General features: G+C 33.7%; 1 pseudogene; it reads right to left on the bottom strand.

The window, feature by feature from the left end:
* Window positions 1-2,939: 2,939 nt before the first annotated feature.
* LOC119569341 lies at window positions 2,940-7,774 on the bottom strand (annotated as a pseudogene).
* Between the last annotated feature and the right edge of the window lie 501 nt (window positions 7,775-8,275).

Below are 8,275 nucleotides of genomic sequence, written 5' to 3'. Positions count from 1 at the left end.
AGAACTGACCTTGTATCCACAATTTCGCTCGGTCTTAAATATTTTTACTACTCTGCAATGCATTGCTTTTTCCCCAAATCATTGAGGTTTTTTAAAAAATAGGCAAAAAATAAGCAAGTGTGCTTATTTTCTCCAAGACCCCATCCAGGAAAAATGCGCAGTGCCCGTTGGGCAAGCTTTAATGAAAGTGAACGTTTCAATTTTTTTAAATTTAAAAATTTCTGCTGCATCAAGCATCTATGGTTTTTAGCGGCATATTCAAAATAGTGACAGGGTAGGGTTAGGGGCGAAGCCCTCAAGGATAGCATTAATAAAAGTATTGTGGTGAAAAGGGTAAAAATGAGAACTATTAGGGTAAGTGGACAGAAGAGGAGATGAGAAGGAAAAGGAAGGGGGAAGAAAATACCATGTAAAATTATTTAAAAGGGCGAATGCTGATGTCCAAGGCGGGGGCCCTCCGTCTCCTTTGACCCACCACAAGAAACAAGGGATTGGGGAGGTAATATTCCAAACAAATGTTAACAGGGTAGACCGCTGCCACAACGTTTACTGGACAAGCACTATGGTCAGTACCCCAAAGCTCTGTCTGCTGTGCCCCCCTTTCCCCCATACAAAGATGTGAAAAAAATAGCAACGATGCGCTCTTCGCATCAGCCTGAGGAAATGCTTTAAACATCTTAAAAAATAAAGAATCTGAGCAACAAAGCAAAAGTAGATTTCTGAAAAGTATAGAGCAATATTTGTCCACATTAAAATGGTTTTGTTTCGCATTTTCCCTTTAAAACAATGCTGTAAAAAAAAAAACAGATTCCTCGATTATTAATCACATTAACAGCCAACATACATACATAACACGACCTTTCAAACATCACACCAAAATTAAAGTTTGGAAAGAGTGGGTATCAGTGGAAACTAATTCAAGGTAAAATACAGATCTCAAATCATGCATAAAAAAAAAGTAGGTCAATAAAAGAGAAATGGATGCTGCAACAATTATTTTAAAAAGCCATACATTAACATCTTTGAAGAAGAATAATGAATAAAATAAAGATTTAAAGGGGGGGGGGTGACAATCAATCCATTGGGCATGGGTCAGTCCCTTCCTATTTTACAAAATATTTGAAACCTTTTATCCCAATCACAAGATCACGTAATACAGACAATTCTCTGGGATAATTAAACATTTTCCTTTTCCTGTTCTGAGGAAACAAAATGCAACCTTTGCAATTGATAGTTTTAAATCAGTTCTATTGTAAAAAATAAAATTTTATAGGTTTCAACATTAATATGGCATTATGTGGAGAACTTTAGTATCATCCATATACCATTCAAACTGCTGTACACATCCTTAATGGAAATCGCCAAGACTAAAATCTAACAAACTAAATGAGCAAAGAAAAAAAAACACTTCTTTTCCATGTAACATTTTTACCTCAGTTATGAATACATACATTACCCATTTTCATGGGAAGTCTACCATATCATCAACACCATGTCATTTCAATATTTTCACAAGTGAAATCACTTGTAACTGGTTTAACCCCTGGATTGTGCATCTACATAAGCTTCTCAGTGACTTCCCATACTTCCCTTTCTATCACATGAAATAAGCAGTGGGGATTTGATCCATAAAATAAAGGATTAACTACAACCAAATTCCCCTCATACTTCAGAAATGCACCTCCTAGTTTAAAAGGATAGGGGACTAAAATATCATTTCACACTTCCCCCCTTTCTTACCTCACTAAACATCACAGTCTTATACTAGTCTTGGTTGAAAAAAAAAGAAAAAAGAAAAAGAAAAAGAAAAAAAAAAAAGAAAAAAAACATGAAGCCGCCCCACCACATGTACATAAACTGAAGGACCCGAGATTTTCATGAATTTCTTTATCTAAAGTGAAAATTGCCAAACAAGAAAAACTCTGATGCTCCAATCTACACACAAACAGATATCATCCATCGCAACACTTACTGGGAGGTTTATAGTATTGCAAAATTTGAGATAATTTAGAAACCGATATCAAATTTCACTCACCTATGTACTGATTTACTTATAAAGAACCACAAGCTGTAATATTTAAAAAAATTTAGTGAACACTAAGACAAGAGCTAAAATATAAACTGTATTAAGCAGACTAATTGCAAGAGTCCCAAACACCAAATACTTGAAGAGTTAGAGACGTCATATCGAGAGCTTATGGTTCCAGGTTGCCTACTATCATAGTCTTACAGCAGGCTTGTTGATAATGGTTATAAGCTTTGTGTGATGAAGTCTAAAGTAATTTTTAAAAACAAAAAACATTTCAAAAATCATAAGCAAAATCTTGGATAAAGCTTTTTCTTTAACTATAAAAAAGGTCTTTTATTTAAACCCTTTTCCCATCAACATCCAGGATTTTTCAAGGGGAAAACATCTAGAAGGTCACTTCTATCTGCCACAAGGAAAACCCATTCAGCTATTACTTTCTGACTTCGATTTTCTAAAAAAAAATTTTAAAATCACACCTTTACATTGTTTAAGTAAGGGTAGATGCAAAAATTTCTTTACCAAAGGATTAAATATTTACTAACCCTATACTCATAGATGGTATTTTACCTACTAGAATAATAATCCTGGAACCCATTTAAAAATTTGGCAGTGAAGATTGAAGGAACAAGATTCGAGTTTACCAACTGGAGGAAAGCATGGTTTCATGGTTCCAGATTTCTATAGCAATCCTTTGAAAAAAATCTATAAGAGAAATATAAAGTATCAAGTAGCCAAAGGACCATTCAAAACAAAATGAGTGGGCCAAACAGCTTTCTTCCTTACAAACCAACAGATTACCAAATTGATGAAAGTTGAAAACCAAACCTCTTCAAAGGAAAACGTACCGAATAATTCAAACCGTATATGTTATTCGTGAAACTTGTGTACCGGTATGAGTAGGTTACATATATTTTTACAGGTTTAAATATTACCCAATATCCAAGTCGCTCTCGTCATCTTCCTCTTCCTCATCATCACCAGGAGCACCAATCTTGGGGTTTCAGCCACAAGGGCTTTGCTTCACCTAAATTCTTGCTCTCTGTTCTTTGAGAGATTGGGCTCTTGCACGGTCATCATACTCAATCTGGAAGATAAAGAAAATTTTCATACTTTGGAATAGTTTTGCATCCCAAAGTGGAAGCAATTTCTCCCAATGACTGTTCAAATTTTTCATGGTTTACACTTTCCTTTTAAATTTCTTTTTTACTCAACAATAATAATAAACTAATAAAATAAATAACTTATAAATTAATAATTTTAAAAATAATTATTAAAATATTAAAAAAAAATAATAAGGAAATCATTATCATTAATTTAATAATAAATTAAATACATAAATTGTTTCCCTTGCTACATGCTACACACAGTGCCACATCAAAAAGGGAACTTTACAAACTTTTACACTACTTGCATATTGAGGGTTACAATAATGGAACACTAACAACATTAACAGCATTATTCTCAATGCCATAATTCATATACTACAACTTCACAAATTAATCAAATTTTTTCATCATAAGGAGCTATAAGAGCCGTTTCCCAATGGATCACTAATTGCCACAAACCTATTTTAAACATAATAACCCATATTTTACCTCTACATCATCCTCCTCTTCCTCTTCTGTCGGTCTCCTCCTCCTCTGCCTCCTGCAGCCATCTAAGGAAAGGTTGGGCCTTTGCATGGATTTCAGCTGCAATTTCCTTGCTTACATACTTCTTTGAAGTCTTCTTACCCAGTCCAGCAATACCTCTCTTCCACAACATCATGGTCATACATTGCCTGTCATGAATTACAACTTTAAAATTGGTTCCCCCTTCAAATGAAGTTCGCCACACAAGTTCTCATTAGTAGAATTGTATGGTATTGTATAGTGATTTCTTACCTAAAATATCACTGGAACTTTAGGTAGGGGGTTGGGTTTCCTTCTTTAATTCAATTAGTTTTTCAACTGCACCCAAGAAGTATTTTTGGCTCTTGGGGTTGCCGTGAGTGAAAAGCAGCAAGAGAATGCGATAATGTGGGATCTGTAACAAAAACATTTGTAGAATGGGGGGGGGGGCGTATTTATATTTATTTATTTATTTATTTATTTATTTATTATTAAGTTTATAAAAATATAAAAAATATAAAAAAAAAAAAAAAATTTTTATATTTTTTATAAAAAAAAAAAATACATATACATATATAAAATATGCATATACATATACATATATACATATATAAAATATGCATATAAAATACATATATCATATATTAAAATATGCATATACATTAATATAACATATATAAAATATGGCATATACATATACATATATACATATATAAAATAGCATATAATATACATATATACATATATAAAATATGCATATACATTTTACATATATACATATATAAAAATATGCAATACATATAATATATACATATATAAAAATGCTATACATATACATATATACATATATAAAATATGCAATACAATACATATATACATATATAAAATATGCTATACATTACATATATACATATATAAAATATGATATACATATATACATATATAAAATATACATATACATAATACATATATAAAATTGCATATACAATATACATATAAATATACATATATAGAAATATAAACATATACATATACATATATAAACTATACATATACATATATAAAAATACATATACATATACATATATAAAATATACATATATAAAAATAAAATATACATATATATATACACATACACAACATACATATACAAAAATAAAAAAACTTATTATAACAAGCTTACCTGTTTAATGATGTTTTCATCCAGTAGCAGCTCTACAATAACCATAACAGCCTTTTCTCTTTGATGTCCAACCTCTTGCTCAGCTGCTATGTCCTTAAACACAGCCACATCTGCACCTGGCTTCAACAGACCAGCTTCCTTCTTTCCCTGATACAGAGAACATTACTCGAGTCAGAAATTCAGAGAAAGATCTGATACATACTTATCTAACATAATAAATAGAAGTACAAATCTACTCTAAGAAATAAATGATAACACCTTGCAGTACTCGAAGAATACTTCCAAACGCTCACTTGGGTTTCTCAATATCGGTTGAGACAGTCATTTTTTTCACTCCAGCATTCAAGGTCTTTGTCTTGCCTTTACAGCCTGTTCATGACATCCAATCCCCAGTCTTCATCCTGAAAATTTTTTTCAGATTAAAAATTTGCTTTCTCAGTTATTTTCTGCATTATGATCATTAATGGCCTAATTTAGGAAATATTCCTTACCATAGTCAGGGAATTTTTTGTTCAAGCTATTTTGAAATATAAAAATGTCAAAATGGCTTTTTTTTTTGGGGGGGGGGAGGGCCCCCAACAACAAAGCACCAATAATAATGAAATATCACTTACATCATCTTCCTCAGCATCAACATTCAAGTCAGCATCAGAAGCATCTGTTTTATCAGCAGGGGGAGACCCTGGCCTCAGACTACTTTTATGGCCATTCTCAGCCTTCTTACTGTGAGTTTCCTTTAGTGAGCGAAGTACCCTTTTGGTTGGGCTTCATTTCAACAAAGGAAACAATAAATATTAATGCAAGTAGATTTCATGGCAACCTTTTTCCATCAACCACTCCTATTAACAAGACAAACCAAATGGATGACCACATTTCCTTATCCACCCAAAATGGCAGACATTGTAATAACCAGAAAAGCAAAGCATGGCTGGTACTTTTCTTCAAATTATTTACATACCAAAAAGTACCTAATAACATGTGTAGGAATATGAACAGTACCCATGTCAAAGAATATGCACTACAAAAAACTGAAGTGCAGATTTATTCATGTATTTTTTTTGTTTTTGTTTTTAATACTGCTAGAGGTAACTTGTGGTTTTGGAGCCATTTCCTTCAGTTCCAACTGCCAGGGGCTTTCTGGTACATTTAATGCTGTATGGTAGATGTATGAACTGCTACTTTGGTTTTGAACAATACTAACCAGGTGGATTCTTGACAATGAAGGTGGTCAGTTTATGCCTCATGTCTAACATTCCTTGATATCACAGGCCTTACAAGATTGTTTGATGTGGCCTTTCTTCTCCTGCAATGAAAGGACATACATTAAGGTTTCTCAATAACATTTTAGATTTTTTCGATCATCAAAATGTGTTAGAACTTACAATTTTGTCAATTCGTTAAAAACTAAAAAAAAAGAAAAAAGTAATCATAAAAACTTACATTGGGAACAGGACAGTCTCAGGGTTTTCACATTCGGGGGCAAAGGACAAATTTTTTAATAAATCCATCAAGAAGATCCTGAAGTTTTGCAGCATCATGAGAGCCATTGACGATTTTAAGCGGTCATTCTTGTAGTCAAACTGAGTTTGGGCTCCAAGTTCACAAACGAAGTACTTGCAAGGGTCGGTGAATATTACATTTTGAATATGGATTAACAAGCTTTAATTTTAATACTAAACACCTTTACACAATATGCAAGTGATAATTAAAAATTTGAATCTCAAGAAAAAATGGCCAATACTACTACATGTACATTGCTTATTTCATAAAAAATCTTAAATTTTCAGGTTGTAGAATTAAATTATTAATCCTGATAACACTTACAGGTAGGAGGACGTCAAGAGCCTTTGCAACATCTACCATGTTGACAATGACGTTTTGATTTCCGTTGCCTTTGCCCTCGACCTTGGCCATGAGCTTAGGCATTTTTTTACCGGTAGAAGGCATCCAAAAACATTGCGGTTGACGTTGTAAAATCATCTACAGGGAAATTTAAAATGGAGATCATGCAAATGTGTATGCTGTTCTTTAAACACTAATAAACATTAGTAAATTCATAATTTTTGAAGCGAAATAGATAAATGTGAAAACTACAATTTCTGTTTAAACTGTGAAATAAGATGAGACTTTACAACCATCCAGAACAAAAAACATCACAACATTACTTCTGAAGGCCATAAAATGCACAAGATTAGCAGAAATGTATTCTCTCCCTTTGCCGGTTCCTGTTGACGATTTTCAAAGAACAAATTTCCGCAATTTTTTTTTTTTTTAGCAACTTGAAGTATCTTGTTTAGTGAATGGAAGTGATGTGGTGATACAAGGAATGGACAAGCCAGTCACTGGGTCAAGACAGCCACTGGGATATCATGCGGCTTGTTCACTCCACTGCAGTTTGGCAATTAGAAAGAGAAAATTACATACCAAGAAAGACTTAACACAGTCAATCTATTTTAAAAGTTGTCCCACAATAAACAGCTGTGCCTTGTTTGGCAGTGGCTGTATTCACTTAAGGGGAAATAGCCCCTAAAAGCTAGTTTAAAAAGGCCCCCCCCCCCATTTTTTATGAAAAAAAGTCACAGCAAAGAAATCTGATGCTTCCAAATGTTTCTCCTTTAGCAGGGAACCCCACATGCACCCTGACACATTATTCTTTATAGCACTGGTAGCTCCTATCATCACGGGGTTTTAAAATGGTTAATCCTCATAATCTGGATCACCTGACCATTAGGCAAACATAAATTTTACCATTGTGAACATTTCGGGTTGAGGGCCAGGGGACAGGAAGAACTCGCCATGAGTGCACAAACCTCTTGGAAGGTGATTAGAATCATTAGCATTTAGAAGTGGCTCTTGCATTATTTCCATGATAAACGAGTGTAGAATGTAGTGTCCATGAGCCCCAGCTCCAGGAGAACATTTCCATAGTAAGCACCTATTCCTAGTCACCATGACAAATCTTAATATGGGGAGGGGGGAAAAAAATGTTACTTATTATTCTTGAATGGAGTTATGGACTACCTGAGATATGGAGTCTATCTGGATAGTGAGACCTTGCACAAAGAAATAAAAATGACAAATTTAGACATCACAAAATGGCAATAAAACTAAAAAAGCTCGTGAATAAGAGAAAATATGGCAAAGGGAAGCCACAGTTTTTCATCACTGCACACAAGTGTTTGCGTGCCCCTGGCCTACAAGGTGTGCACGTCACACTGGCTGTCATGTAAGCCTAATACCCGCAAGTTTGGGCCATATGATTGCCAAGAAGCACCTGGCCCCAAGGGGTTAATAATTTAATAAATACTACATATAAATACAGCGCATGTACGCACGCACACACTTTGAGAAACAGTCTAAGAGAATCCCTTTTCACATAATACATTATCTGCTAAGCTTTTGGGTTTCGACCCAAGAGAATTTGACAATGTAACAATTTGGAAATTTTCATCT

The sequence above is a fragment of the Penaeus monodon genome, unplaced genomic scaffold (genome assembly GCF_015228065.2).
Source record: "Penaeus monodon isolate SGIC_2016 unplaced genomic scaffold, NSTDA_Pmon_1 PmonScaffold_1428, whole genome shotgun sequence".
Lineage (NCBI taxonomy): Eukaryota > Metazoa > Arthropoda > Malacostraca > Decapoda > Penaeidae > Penaeus > Penaeus monodon.
This window is presented reverse-complemented; position numbering and strand designations above follow the sequence as displayed.